Source organism: Lolium rigidum, chromosome 3 (assembly GCF_022539505.1).
Source record: "Lolium rigidum isolate FL_2022 chromosome 3, APGP_CSIRO_Lrig_0.1, whole genome shotgun sequence".
Classification (NCBI taxonomy): Eukaryota; Viridiplantae; Streptophyta; class Magnoliopsida; order Poales; family Poaceae; genus Lolium; species Lolium rigidum.
Window position 1 is genome coordinate 223,954,629 of NC_061510.1, and position 13,867 is coordinate 223,968,495.

The window sequence follows — 13,867 nt, forward strand, 5'->3', positions numbered from 1 at the left end:
TGGGAGCCGGCGGCGAGCACGTCTTTGGACAGAGCAGGCAGGCTGGAACGGCGGGGAGCATGTCTTTGGACAGAGCTGCTGAGCTGGTAGATAGGGGCGGCGGCGTCGGCCGGTTTTGCAGGGAGAGAAAGCACAAGGGGATTTGGACTGAGCTAAACCATTGTCCACGTCTGCTAAACCACCTGTGAATACCGCTCTCTATGAGTGGAGGGGGTAAATTACCCGGTATACAATACTTGTGAGGGTTAAATGCCCCAATCCAAACTTATGGGTGGTTAGCGTCCGAAACATGATAGTTAGGGGGGTTATGTGGACTTCTTTCGATGTGTAGTATGACTATGTATAATTGAACTGATCCTTGTGAACTGTTCCGAGTTTATGAATCTATCCTAGTTGCATTTTTTTTCTAATGAAATAAACTTTATAGATGCTGATATTTTTTTTCTGGATATTCGATTAAACTTTATAAAGTTCAAATTTCACTAATCCTAGAAACATGAGGTAATGTGAACGGAGGGATCATGTGGCACATGATGGGCCGTTTTGGTACATGATGAGCCAGACGATCAGCATCCTGTACTAGTAACCTGTAGCAGCTCGCACGTCCTAAATTTATATCGCCCACTGCATTGAATTCGTAGACAATTTTTGTACAATCGGGTGCCCTCCATTACGTTGTAGATACACATACATAAAGAAGTTCCAACGAATCATTAAATGCCAAGGAATCATCAGGTCACCACCCATTGCCTTATTTGATAAACGGACCACTCAAGCCCGGGCGTACATCGTCCGTGCTCATGATATGCCTCCTATTTATGATGATTATAATGATAGTGGTCTTTTGGTGCCGCCTACTACGGAGAGTAAATTTGATTATGATTACACTACGCCTCCTACACTTGATGAGAATAATAATGATAGCTACTTTGTTGAATTTGCTCCCACTACAACTAATAAAATTGATTATGCTTATGTGGAGAGTAATGATACTTTTATGCATGTGAATAAGAATGATTTATGTGATACTTATATTGTTGAGTTTGTTCATGATGCCTCTGAAAATTATTATGAGAGAGAAAAATATGGTTGTAGAAATTTTCATGTTACTAAAACACCTCTCTATATGCTGAAATTTTTGAAGTTACACTGGTTTTATCTTCCTATGCTTGTTACTTTGCTCTTCAAGAACTTGTTTATTTACAAGATTCCTATGCATAGGAAGCATGTTAGACTTAAATGTGTTTTGAATTTGATTTTTGATGCTCTCTTTTGCTTCAACTCTTATTTCTTGCGAGTGCATCATTAAAATTGCTGAGCCCATCTTAATGGCTATAAAGAAAGCACTTCTTGGGAGATAACCCATGTGTTTATTTTACTACAGTACTTTTGTTTTATATTTGAGTCTTGGAAGTTGCTACTACTGTAGCAACCTCTCCTTATCTTTATTTTATTGCATTGTTGTGCCAAGTCTTTGATAGCAAGGTTCATACTAGATTTGGATTACTGCGCAGAAACAGATTTCTGTCTGTCACGAATTTGGGCAGGGTTCTCTGTAGGTAACTCAGAAAAATCTGCCAATTTACGTGCGTGATCCTCAGATATGTACGCAACTTTCATTCAATTTGAGAATTTTCATCTGAGCAAGTCCAGTGCCTCTAAAAAATTCGTCTTTACGGACTGTTCTGTTTTGACAGATTCTGCCTTTTATTTCGCATTGCCTCTTTTGCTGTGTTGGATGGATTTCTTTGTTCCATTAACTTCCAGTAGCTTTGTGCAATGTCCAGAAGTGTTAAGAATGATTGTGTCACCTCTGAACATGTGAAATTTTTGATTATGCACTAACCCTCTAATGAGTTTGTTTCGAGTTTGGTGTGGAGGAAGTTTTCAAGGGTCAAGAGAGGAGGATGATATACTATGATCAAGAAGAGTTAAAAGTCTAAGATTGGGGATACCCCCGTGGTTCATCCCTGCATATTTCAAGAAGACTCAAGAATCTAAGCTTGGGGATGCCCAAGGCATCCCCTTCTTCATCGATAACTTATCAGGTTTCTTCTCTTGAAACTATATTTTTATTCGGTCATATCTTATGTGCTTTACTTGGAGCGTCTGTTTGTTTTTGTTTTGTTTGAATAAATTCATGCTTGTGTGGGAGAGAGACACGCTCCGCTGTTGCGTATGAACACATGTGTTCTTAGCTTTACTCTTAATGTTCATGGCGAACGTTGAAACTGCTTCGTTAATTGCTATTTGGTTGGAAACAGAAAATGCTTCATGTGGTAATTGGTATAATATCTTGAATAATTTGATACTTGGCAATTGTTGTGCTCATATAGATCATGTTTAAGCTCTTGCATCATGTACTTTGTACCCATTAATGAAGAACTACATAGAGCTTGTTAAAATTTGGTTTGCATGATTGGTCTCTCTAAGTCTAGATATTTTCTGGTTAAGGTGTTTGAACAACAAGGAAGACGATGTAAAGTCTTATAATGCTTACAATATGTTCATATGTGAGTCTTGCTGCACCGGTTTATACTTGAGTTTGCTTCAAACAACCTTGCTAGCCTAGCCTTGTATTGAGAGGAATTCTTCTCGTGCATCCAAATCCTTGAGCCAAAAACTATGCCATTTGTGTCCACCATACCTACCTACTACATGGTATTTCTCTGCCATTCCAAAGTAAATTACTTGAGTGCTACCTTTAAAATTCTATCCTTTGTCTTTGCAATATATAGCTCATGGGAAAATAGCCTTAAAAACTATTGTGGTGAAGAATATGTACTTATGTATCTTATTTCTTAATAAGTTGCTTGTTGAGCGGTAACCATGTTTCTGGGGACGCCATCAACTTTTACATCTTTCTTGAATATCATGTGAGTTGCTATGCATGTTCGTCTTGTCTGAAGTAAGGGCGATTTTTCATGATCAAATGGTTTGAGTATGCATATTGTTAGAGAAGAACATTGGACCGCTAACTAAAGCCATGAATCATGGTGGAAGTTTCAGTTTGGACAATTAATCCTCAATCTCTTATGAGAATATTATCTGTTGTTGAATGCTTATGCATTAAAGAGGATTCCATTATCTGTTGTCTATGTTGTCCCGGTATGGATGTCTAAGTTGAGAATAATCAAAAGCGAGAAATCCAATGCGAACTTTCTCCTTAGATCTTTGTACAGGCGACATAGAGGTACCCCTTTGTGACACTTGGTTGAAACATATGTTATGCAATGATAATCCGTGTTAATCCAAGCTAATTAGGACAAGGTGCGAGCACTATTGGTAATCTATGCATGAGGCTTGCAACTTATAAGATGTATTATACATAACGCATATGCTTTATTACTACCGTTGACAAAATTGCTTCTATGTTTTCAAAATAAAAGCTCTAGCACAAAAATAGTAATCCATGTTTCCCTCTGCGAAGGGCCATTCTTTTACTTTATGTTGAGTCAGTTTACCTACCTCTTTCTATCTTAGAAGCAAACACTTGTGTCAACTGTGTGCATTGATTCTTACATATCTACCTATTGCACTTGTTATATCACTTTGTGTTGACAATTATCCATGAGATAAACATGTTGAAGTTGAAAGCAACCGCTGAAACTTATATCTTCCTTTGTGTTGCTTCAAAGCTTTCTACTAAGAATTTATTGCTTATGAGTTAACTCTTATGCAAGTCTTATTGATGCTTGTCTTGAAAGTACTATTCATGAAAAGTCTTTGCTATATGATTCATTTGTTTACTCATTGTCTTCATCATTGCTTCGAATCGCTGCATTCATCTCATATGCTTTACAATATTGTTGATCAAGATTATGTTGGTAGCATGTCACTTAAGAAATTATCATTGTTATCGTTTACCTACTCGAGGGCGAGTAGGAACTAAGCTTGGGGATGCTTGATACGTCTCAAACGTATCTATAATTTCTTATGTTCCATGCTAGTTTTATGACAATACCTACATGTTTTGTTCACACTTTATATCGTTTTGATGCGTTTTCCGGAACTAACCTATTGACGAGATGCCGAAGTGCCAGTTCCTATTTTCTGCTGTTTTTGGTTTCAGAAATCCTAGTAAGGAAATATTCTCGGAATCGGACGAAATCAACGCCCAGCATCTTAGAATTCCACGGAGCTTCCAGAACACCCGAGAGCCACCAGAGGAGAGCCCGGGGGCCCACACATGGTGGCGGCGCGGCCAAGAAGCCGAGCGCGCCGCCCCTACTGTGTGGTGGCCCCGTCAGCCTCCCGACTCCGCCTCTTCGCCTATTTAAGCCTCCTCGACCTAAAACCTCAGGACGGAAAAGCCACGGTACGAGAAACCTTCCAGAGCCGCCGCCATCGCGAAGCCAAGATCTGGGGGACAGGAGTCTCTGTTTCGGCACGCCGCCGGGACGGGGAAGTGCCCCCGGAAGGCTTCTTCATCGACATCACCGCCATCTCCATCAACACCACCGCCATCTTCATCACCGCTGCTTGTCTCCTATGATGAGGAGGGAGTAGTTCTCCCCCGGGGCTGAGGGCTCTACCGGTAGGTATGTGGTTAATCTCTCTCTCTGTACCCCAATACAATGATCTCATGAATTGCTTTGCATGATTGAGATCCATATGATGACCTTTGTATCACTATTAGTCTATGTGCTACTCTTGTGATGTTATTAAAGTAGTATATTCCTCCTTCACGGTGTAATGGTGACAGTGTGTGCATCGTGTAGTTCTTGGCGTAGGTTATTGTTATGACCCAAAGTTTTGCTTGTTTAAATTTCACCACTCGCGTAACAGTTATGAATTTAAATAATGACAATAAGTATTTTTTTAAAAGTAATTTGCTGAGGAGAACCAAAATAACATAACAACAGGGAGCTATAGGTAAGATTCCCAGATATTTTACTACCGCCTCAGTCGTTAGTTGTTTATTGCTTGGACCAAAATATCTACTATTCCTATCCGGAGAAGTGCACTGCCCAAGCTATCCTTCTTCCGTTCTTATCTTTAATCCCTTAGGGGCCAAGCTTCCCTCGGCTGATCTTTATCTGCTCCCAAGTCCCAACAGTGTAGAAGTACACTATAAATACACCTCCCGTTGGAGCATCTCTGCCATCTCCCCATCAAGCTAGCCTCTCTCCATTTCTTTCGGTTCCATCCATAGGGAAAGCTCTGCTTCTGCTCCTGGGATTAGACAACAATATTCGTTCTTAGAAGATAGAAGAAGGAAGCTGTGTGGAAATATTTTAAGGTGTTCTAGAGAGGGCGATCAGAGGTAAGTTGTTATTTATGTCCAAGCTGATCTCTTAGTAAATTCCTCCATCCAAGCTAAATGATCCACCGAGTCATATTTCTATACAAAAGCACGAATACAAATGTCCACCTGCTTCCCACTGGTTCGGACCAAACTAGCTAAATAATCTTTTCACCTGTATACTGGATTAAGGGTTAACACTACTCAGTCTGTCCTCTGAATTTAATTACTGGGATTTAACATACATGATCTGATAAAATAAATTAGACAGGCTATGCATGTATATACTTGGAACATGAACAGTGACAAAGAACTGAAATAAACATCAGGATGACTAGCTCTTACGTGAACCATACGTGTGCTTAAGGAGAAGTGTGGTACATTTACCAAAACTTATAGACTATGTAATATGACTAGGTCCAGGAGCGGCACAAGTTTAATCAACGAGGAGACTCAAGGCAAGCTGCGTATACCAGAATCTTCTTGTGTGCTTTGTATTCCCTAGATTGATTTATTTGGTTGCGATGCTTATATGTGTATTGTTTGCTATATCTCTATATCGGTAGAGTTATTTCTTTTGCATTTTTAGCATATTTTAATAGTTGCATATTGGTCAAGCAAGATAAAATATGGGATCATATATCAACAAATTGGTTGGTCATAATCATGGAAAGTGTGGTGTATCCAGCCTGAGACGGTCGATACCTGAAAGGTGTGGGATGGCAGGCCCGGATGGGAAGGCCCACACAAGTAGGGGACTCGGCGACGTGATTCTCAGAGATCGATACTATCACGAGGTGGGATTATGACAATTGATTTGCTGATACTCTGCAGAGGCTTAACTAAAACTTAAGTTTTAATATATATTAAGGATGATATGGATGTTGGTGTTGCTTGGTTTATGCCAAAGGGCGTTTAGTCGCTATGAGTGCATATCGCACCCTGCTGAGCTATGGGGATATAATTGACTGTAAAATCTGTATATTCTTGCTGAGTATGTTTAACATACTCACAGTCTTTTATTTTTATCTTGTATGCGCAGATCAATTTTAGGATCAAGTGGCGACGGCTGAAAATCCATATGACGGCATATAGCGTAGAAGTGGAGCGAGATATTAATAAAGGAAAATATCACTAGTGTTGTAATAAATAAGTTGTACTTGTAATATTTGATAATGAATAAAGTGGAGATCTTGCTTGGCATTTGTCAATGATATTTCACTATTTAGCCTTGTATGCTTATGGTTCCTTCAAATCATAAGCATACGGCGGCTGTCATTCTCCTAGGCCGTGGCTTGGGGCGTGACAGTTAAAGTGGTATCAGAGCCAAGGTTTTCACATAATATCTAAAATTAAAAATGAAAAATAATAAGATAGGTAATAATCATATAGACATAATGTTATGCGTAAGATAGCGTTGATGTTTTTATTATCCAAGAAATCCAGCGCAAGTTGTGTGCAAAATAAAGGTAGAATAAATGAATAGTATTTATTTTGCATTAAGGCACCATCGACTCATGTTTTGCTTTTCTCACTAGCTTATCTTTTAAATAACATGAACTGATTTTATTGATGATGATTAGGAATTTCCCTTAATTATTAGTAATTTTCTTATGATAGATGGATGATGGGAACATAAACAATGTGAATGGTGCTAGCAATAGCTACTCGGGGGATGTGATCCGTAATGTAGATGGACAAGACCATCTAGCCCATTTGCTTGCTGATATTATTGAAAAGCAAGAAAGAACCCAACAAAGGCAAATGCAAATAGTAGAACACATTGCGAGGAGTGATGTGAAACGTAATAGACTTGGAAATTTTCAAAAGTTAAGGCCTCCAACTTTTCTTGGTACATCTAATCCTTTGGAAGCTGAAGATTGGATTATTGCCATGGAAAAAGCCTTCGATGCAATGGGTTGTACTGACAATGAGAGAGTTTCCTTCGCAACGTACATGCTACAGTCTAGTGCATTCGAGTGGTGGGATGCTCATAGGAAGTCTTACGAGCAAGATGTTCAAATTACATGGAAGTTATTTAAGGAAGCTTTCTATCAAAAGTATTTTCCAGAAAGTGTTAAAAGGATAAAAGAGAAGGAATTCCTTGAATTAAAACAAGGGCACAAATCAGTTTCAGATTATGAAATTGAGTTTTCTAGACTTGCTCGATTTTCCCCTGCTTTTGTTCAAACTGATAGTTCGAAGGCCCGACGGTTTGAGAGTGGATTACGCCAACCTCTTAAACGACGTGTCGAAGCTTTTGAGTTGAACTCTTTCAGGGAGGTTGTGAACAAATCTCAACTCTTAGAAAAAGGTTACCATGACGAAGTGGAGGAGGTGCAACAAAAATCAAAGAAGCCCAAATTCAATATGCATCAACCTCAGGAGGACTTTCAAGAAGAAGTGAGGTTTTCAATGTCTACGGGTGAAGTTTCTAATGCCCGAGAGACACCATGTCCTATTTGCAATAGAGAACACCCTCCTCATTTTTGTCCATACCGCTGGGGAAGATGCTACAAATGCGGACAAGCCGGGCACACTCAAAATCGGTGTCCATCTTTGAAGCTGAATAGCCCTATAGCTCAAGTCGCTCCATCAAAACCAGCATTATTGCCGGCCCCTGCACAACCTTTGTATTTGACTGGACCCACTCTGCTAAATAATTCATCATGTCAAGCTCCAGCGCCAAATAAGGTTCCTCACGGACAACCAAATAAGGGAGAGAAAAATCTTGGAAGAAATCATGCCCAAGTCTATAATATAATCAAGACTAACAAAGAGGAGCCTGATAAAGAAATACCAGGTAACATATAATATTGCACGATTTTAATGTATCTTTTTCTTCGCAAAAAAAAAAAAAATCTCAAGCAAGGTTAGTAATAGTGCAATTGTAAAACATAGCTTACGTACTCCATATTATATCCGAAATTTCGAGGACGAAATTTTTATAAGGAGGGAGGAATGTTATGACCCAAAGTTTTGCTTGTTTAAATTTCACCACTCGCGTAACAGTTATGAATTTAAATAATGACAATAAGTATTTTTTTAAAAGTAATTTGCTGAGGAGAACCAAAATAACATAACAACAGGGAGCTATAGGTAAGATTCCCAGATATTTTTACTACCGCCTCAGTCGTTAGTTGTTTATTGCTTGGACCAAAATATCTACTATTCCTATCCGGAGAAGTGCACTGCCCAAGCTATCCTTCTTCCGTTCTTATCTTTAATCCCTTAGGGGCCAAGCTTCCCTCGGCTGATCTTTATCTGCTCCCAAGTCCCAACAGTGTAGAAGTACACTATAAATACACCTCCCGTTGGAGCATCTCTGCCATCTCCCCATCAAGCTAGCCTCTCTCCATTTCTTTCGGTTCCATCCATAGGGAAAGCTCTGCTTCTGCTCCTGGGATTAGACAACAATATTCGTTCTTAGAAGATAGAAGAAGGAAGCTGTGTGGAAATATTTTAAGGTGTTCTAGAGAGGGCGATCAGAGGTAAGTTGTTATTTATGTCCAAGCTGATCTCTTAGTAAATTCCTCCATCCAAGCTAAATGATCCACCGAGTCATATTTCTATACAAAAGCACGAATACAAATGTCCACCTGCTTCCCACTGGTTCGGACCAAACTAGCTAAATAATCTTTTCACCTGTATACTGGATTAAGGGTTAACACTACTCAGTCTGTCCTCTGAATTTAATTACTGGGATTTAACATACATGATCTGATAAAATAAATTAGACAGGCTATGCATGTATATACTTGGAACATGAACAGTGACAAAGAACTGAAATAAACATCAGGATGACTAGCTCTTACGTGAACCATACGTGTGCTTAAGGAGAAGTGTGGTACATTTACCAAAACTTATAGACTATGTAATATGACTAGGTCCAGGAGCGGCACAAGTTTAATCAACGAGGAGACTCAAGGCAAGCTGCGTATACCAGAATCTTCTTGTGTGCTTTGTATTCCCTAGATTGATTTATTTGGTTGCGATGCTTATATGTGTATTGTTTGCTATATCTCTATATCGGTAGAGTTATTTCTTTTGCATTTTTAGCATATTTTAATAGTTGCATATTGGTCAAGCAAGATAAAATATGGGATCATATATCAACAAATTGGTTGGTCATAATCATGGAAAGTGTGGTGTATCCAGCCTGAGACGGTTGATACCTGAAAGGTGTGGGATGGCAGGCCCGGATGGGAAGGCCCACACAAGTAGGGGACTCGGCGACGTGATTCTCAGAGATCGATACTATCACGAGGTGGGATTATGACAATTGATTTGCTGATACTCTGCAGAGGCTTAACTAAAACTTAAGTTTTAATATATATTAAGGATGATATGGATGTTGGTGTTGCTTGGTTTATGCCAAAGGGCGTTTAGTCGCTATGAGTGCATATCGCACCCTGCTGAGCTATGGGGATATAATTGACTGTAAAATCTGTATATTCTTGCTGAGTATGTTTAACATACTCACAGTCTTTTATTTTATCTTGTATGCGCAGATCAATTTTAGGATCAAGTGGCGACGGCTGAAAATCCATATGACGGCATATAGCGTAGAAGTGGAGCGAGATATTAATAAAAGAAAATATCACTAGTGTTGTAATAAATAAGTTGTACTTGTAATATTTGATAATGAATAAAGTGGAGATCTTGCTTGGCATTTGTCAATGATATTTCACTATTTAGCCTTGTATGCTTATGGTTCCTTCAAATCATAAGCATACGGCGGCTGTCATTCTCCTAGGCCGTGGCTTGGGGCGTGACAGTTATGATCATAATCTCTTGTAGGTTATGGAGTTAATTATTACTATGATAGTATTGATGTGATTTATTCCCCCTTCATAGTGTAAAGGTGACAATGTGTATGCTATGTTAGGACTCGGTTTAAGTTGCAAAGATCTATCATGCTCTAAAGGTTACTTAAATATGAATGCCGAATGTTGTGGAGCTTGTTAACTCCGGCATTGAGGTGCTCTAGTAGCCCTACGCAACGAATGGTGTTCATTATCAAACAAGAGTATATGTAGCACAAAGGAAGAGAACTTATTTATTATGTGATCAATGTTGAGAGTGTCCACTAGTGAAAGTATGATCCCTAGGCCTTGTTTCCAAATACTGCAATCATCGCTTGTTTCATTGTTTTACTGCATCTTTACTTCCTGCAATATTACTACCATCAATCGCACGCCAGGAAGCACTTTTCTGGCGCCGTTACTACTTGCTCATATTCATTCATACCACTTGTATTTCACTATCTCTTCGCCGAACTAGTGCACCTATACATCCGACAAGTGTATTAGGTGTGTTGGGGACACAAGAGACTTCTTGTATCGTGATTGCAGGGTTGCTTGAGAGGGATATCTTTGACCTCTTCCTCCCTGAGTTCGATAAACCTTGGGTGATCCACTTAAGGGAAACTTGCTGCTGTTCTACAAACCTCTGCTCTTGGAGGCCCAACACTGTCTACAAGAATAGAAGCACCCGTAGACATCAGCGACCCACTATCCTCTCGAGCACAAACCTTATCCTTGCGCGTTCCTCTCGAGTCGGCAAGCTCCGTCTTCATCCTCTTCAACCTTGTTCATGCCACCACCGTCTTCGTCCATCTTCTACGCACGCCACCATCTTCATCCATCTTCTACGTCGTCTTCATCCCTCTTCATCTTGTACACCGTCTTCGTTTCTCTCCGACACCGTCTTCTTTATTGTACTCGATCTTCTCCATCTTGCAACCTTGAGACCAACACATGGTTATGGACACGACCTAAGATAGATTCTCAATACAACCGTTAGTCCATAGGGATTGTCATCAATTACCAAAACCACACATGGGGGCTCCATGTTCTATCAATCTCCCCCATTTTGGTAATTGATGACAATATCTTTGAGAGGGTTTAGATAAGGAATTTAGCGAACAACCCAAGTTGAATATTTAGAACAAACTCCCCCATAATATATTCATGTGTGAATGAACTTGAATTTCATTGCATATATCGGCAATTAAAGCCTAGCGGAGTATCCTCTAAATATTCAACCATGCAAATTAACAAATGCAAGCATGAGAGGCAAAAGCTTAAGAACCAAACAAAAGCAATTCCCTCAAATCCTCCAAACTTATCCCTCATTGGCATCGATTGCCGGAACGGACGAAAGGTTTAGAAGGCCAATATAGTGAGCATTCCTCCATAAGTTGTGCATTTCTCATAATTGTGAGTGAAATCGAATGCACATATTCAATGACGAATACTCAGAGGAAATCAAACTATATTGAGGATCAAAGATTGCAAGAGAATAGGAAGGTGAGAAACCTTCGACAAATGAAGCAAGCAATCCAAAGAACCATCGAACCAAAAGAAAGATATTATGATAAGATCAAGAAGGATGCTCTAAGAAATATGTGGAAGCTCCCCAAGTTTTGTGCACAAGATAAACAATTTTCATTGAAGAATAAGGTGCACAATCATGGCATCATTATTCCCACAAGATCACTCAAAGCTTGTGTCAAAATCAAATATGAGTGCTTGAAGATGTAAATAGGATAAAATGAGCACTCATATCAAATTCTTTGTGGAGCCACCAAAGAGATAAACAAGAATAAAGGAATGGACTCCAACAAAGATGGATATAAAAAGAAAATGTATCATCTCTCATGTATATACGTTTCTCTAAGTGGAAAACATCACAAAGATATTTATCCATCAAGAAACATGCACACACAAGATAGATACAAGAGAATAAGAGCAAGATATCCAAGGTGAAGTAATACAATATACCAATGAGATATTTTCTTTATAGCACGGCCAAAGGCTCATATTTATCTCATTGTACATTGAACAACTTCAACCATAAGCACCTTGATACGTCCAATTTGCATCACTATTTTATATCATAATTTGCTGTTATTCATTGATATATTTCATTTTGGGACACAATACTTATGTTATTTCATCTATTTTGCATGTTTCATCATTATTGGAGGATCGAACACCGGAGCCAGGATTCTGCCGGAAAAAGCACCGTCGTAACGCAATATTTCGGAAGATCAACTCGTGGAAGGAAATTATACCAAAAATCCTATTTTTCAAGATGACGAAGGAAGCCGTAAGGAGGAGCCGGAGGAGCCGTGGTGGGCCCACACCCTAGGGCGGCGCGGCCCGTGCCCCGGCCGCGCCGCCATGTGGTGTGAGGGGCCCACGACCCCTTTCGCCTCCTTTTCTTCGCCAAACCCTTCGTCCCGAAGACCTAAGCCACAGAGGGTACCTCACGAAGAGTTACAGCCCGCCTCGCGGGGCGGAGAACACCGAGAGAGAAAGAGCTCTCCGGCGGGCAGTGAATCCGCCGGGGAAATTCCCTCCGGGAGGGGGAAATCGACGCCATCGTCACCGACATCGAGCTGGACATCATCTCCATCACCATCATCATCATCTCCACCATCATCACCGCCATCATCCTCCGCAGGACACTCGTCACCGCCGTAGCAATTTGGGTTTGATCTTGATTGTTTGATAGGGGAAACTCTCCCGTATCGATCTCATACTTGTTGTTGATGCTATTGAGTGAAACCATTGAACCAAGTTTATGTTCAGATTGTTATTCATCATCATATCACCTCTGATCATGTTCCATATGATGTCTCGTGAGTAGTTCGTTTAGTTCTTGAGGACATGGGTGAAGTCTAAATGTTAGTAGTGAACTATGGTTGAGTAATATTCAATGGTGTGATATTTAAGTTGTGGTGTTATTCTTCTAGTGGTGTCATGTGAACGTCGACTACATGACACTTCACCATTTATGGGCCTAGGGGAATGCATCTTGTATTCGTTTGCTAATTGCGGGGTTGCCGGAGTGACGTAAACCTAAACCCCCGTTGGTATATCGATGCAGGAGGGATCGCAGGATCTCGCAGTTTAAGGCTGTGGTTAGATTTATTCTTAATTACTTTCTTGTAGTTGCGGATGCTTGCAAGGGGTATAATCACAAGTATGTATTTAGTCCTAGGAAGGGCGGTACATTAGCATAGGTTCACCCACACAACACTTATCATAACAATGAAGATTATTTAGCCGTATGTAGCGAAAGCACTAGACTAAAATCCCGTGTGTCCTCGAGAACGTTTGGTCATTATAAGTAAACAAACCGGCTTGTCCTTTGTGCTAAAAAGGATTGGGCCACTCGCTGCAATTGTTACTCTCGCACTTTACATACTCGTACTTTATTCAACCGTTACATCAAAACCCCCCGAATACTTGTCTCGTGAGCATTTACAGTGAATCCTTCATCGAAACCGCTTGTCAACACCTTCTGCTCCTCGTTGGGATCGACATTCTTACTTATCGAAGATACTACGATACACCCCCTATACTTGTGGGTCATCAAGACTATTTTCTGGCGCCGTTGCCGGGGAGTGAAGCGCTATTGGTAAGTGGAATTGGTAAGGAAAACCTTTACCGTTGTGCTGATTTTATTTCTGCCCGCTGCTATAAGTCATTATGGAGAGATCTTCTCTTCAATTTCTATTTGGGAAATCTACTACTACCGCAACGGTAGTAGATGAGGCGCCAGTGTGAGGAAGTGATACCATATAAAATACCTATGAAAATTATTGAACGT

General features: G+C 40.1%; 2 long non-coding RNA genes across 2 annotated transcripts; both read left to right on the forward strand.

The window, feature by feature from the left end:
* The first annotated feature begins 4,967 nt into the window (after window positions 1–4,967).
* On the forward strand, window positions 4,968–6,448 carry LOC124703053. Its single transcript, XR_007002890.1, has 2 exons — window positions 4,968–5,266; window positions 6,288–6,448. It is a non-coding gene; the product is annotated as an uncharacterized LOC124703053 (long non-coding RNA).
* A 1,989-nt stretch (window positions 6,449–8,437) lies between these two features.
* Window positions 8,438–9,917, forward strand: LOC124703054. Its single transcript, XR_007002891.1, has 2 exons — window positions 8,438–8,736; window positions 9,757–9,917. It is a non-coding gene; the product is annotated as an uncharacterized LOC124703054 (long non-coding RNA).
* Window positions 9,918–13,867: the final 3,950 nt, after the last annotated feature.